The following is a 1,452-nucleotide window of genomic DNA, read 5'->3' on the forward strand; positions in this document are numbered from 1 at the left end:
AAAGACTTCGTCAAATTTTGCAATAAAAAGTGCGTTTCCGGTAAATCTGGTGTTCGAATTGGCGTGACATTTATCTAATTAAATTACAATTAAAAATGCATTATAACTCATATTGTTTTTTATCATTGCTTTCTAAACATCCTAATTATTGTTGAATTATCGATGAAAACAGAAAAAAACATGCAATTAATCTCAGTTTCAGGTGACGTCATTTAACTCATTAAGCAGGAAGTCAATGCATCCAATATTGCATTTATATTCTGAATTTTAATGAATTCTAATACCTACATCACCACAGATATATACGAATTCATTTGGAGAAACGACCACCAAACACACAATGGACAGGGCCATTGTGTATTGAGAAGTGTTTATATGTTTGGCAAAGCTCCAATTAAATTTTCTCCACAAACAGAGAGCATTAAGTAAATAAAGAGCAATGAAAAATCTACAGTAGCCATATTTATCAGCAGAAATGAATAAAATAAAAATTTGCATGCGAGATCGTTGGCTTTGTTGACCTAATAGAAATCATTTCAGTTTGAGGCCGTCCGTGGATGGTAGCTCAGCGTTTTGATGGGAAAATTGACTGAAGACAAACATTGAATCCAAGCACTATTTTTGCTTTTTATTCATTATTATTTTTTGGAATAATTTCTGAAAAATAATTTTTCAATCAATATCCAAAGACAATGAACATTAACGATGAGAAGATGACGAATTTAGCAGTAAGTGGCAGCTTTTTCATTTTTAAGCTTTAATTAGCTAACAATATAATTGAGAATCGATATTGAGCATAATTTCTCAGTATATTCTATAAAGAATTCTCAAAATTAGATAATAGGTGACATAATAAACGCCAAATTTCCGTACAATTAAGATTCATTAAATACACCTTGTACGCATTGTTTATCTATTATTAAAATATGGTCTTTCAAAAATCACCTTTGCAATAGCTAACATGTACTTTCAATTGACCATAAGTAAGCTTTTGCCCGCAAATTGTTCACTTAAAAATTAGCTTTATTTCAGCTATTTGGTTTTCTAACTTAACAAAATTTTTCAGAAATACGTAAGTGTGTTTTGTCTAAGTGAATTTTGTTTTGCTATGGCGTTTTTTGTCAGATAGTTTATATTTTGACTGAATTGTAAACGTCAAGGTCATTTTTAAATTTTCAAATAGTCCTTTCTTTATTGATAGAATTTAGCAGTGCATTTCTTCTGCTCATATTATGGCTTAGGTTAGACTTCATCTTCAGCCAAAAGTTCTAACGCACTAAAAATCGGTTTCCAACGCTGCATTATGCAAATAACTATCGCTATAACGCTGCCTTATCATCAGTAAAGGGTGGCGTTTGTTTGTTTTAATTTACGTGGGCATTAATAGCATCGTCTGAACGTCTCTGAGTTTCTTACGGGCGGTTAGGAGCTGGTGGAAGGGCGGGTTCATAA

This window comes from Trichinella spiralis (genome assembly GCF_000181795.1).
Source record: "Trichinella spiralis strain ISS 195 chromosome Unknown Scfld9, whole genome shotgun sequence".
In the NCBI taxonomy this organism is placed as follows: domain Eukaryota; kingdom Metazoa; phylum Nematoda; class Enoplea; order Trichinellida; family Trichinellidae; genus Trichinella; species Trichinella spiralis.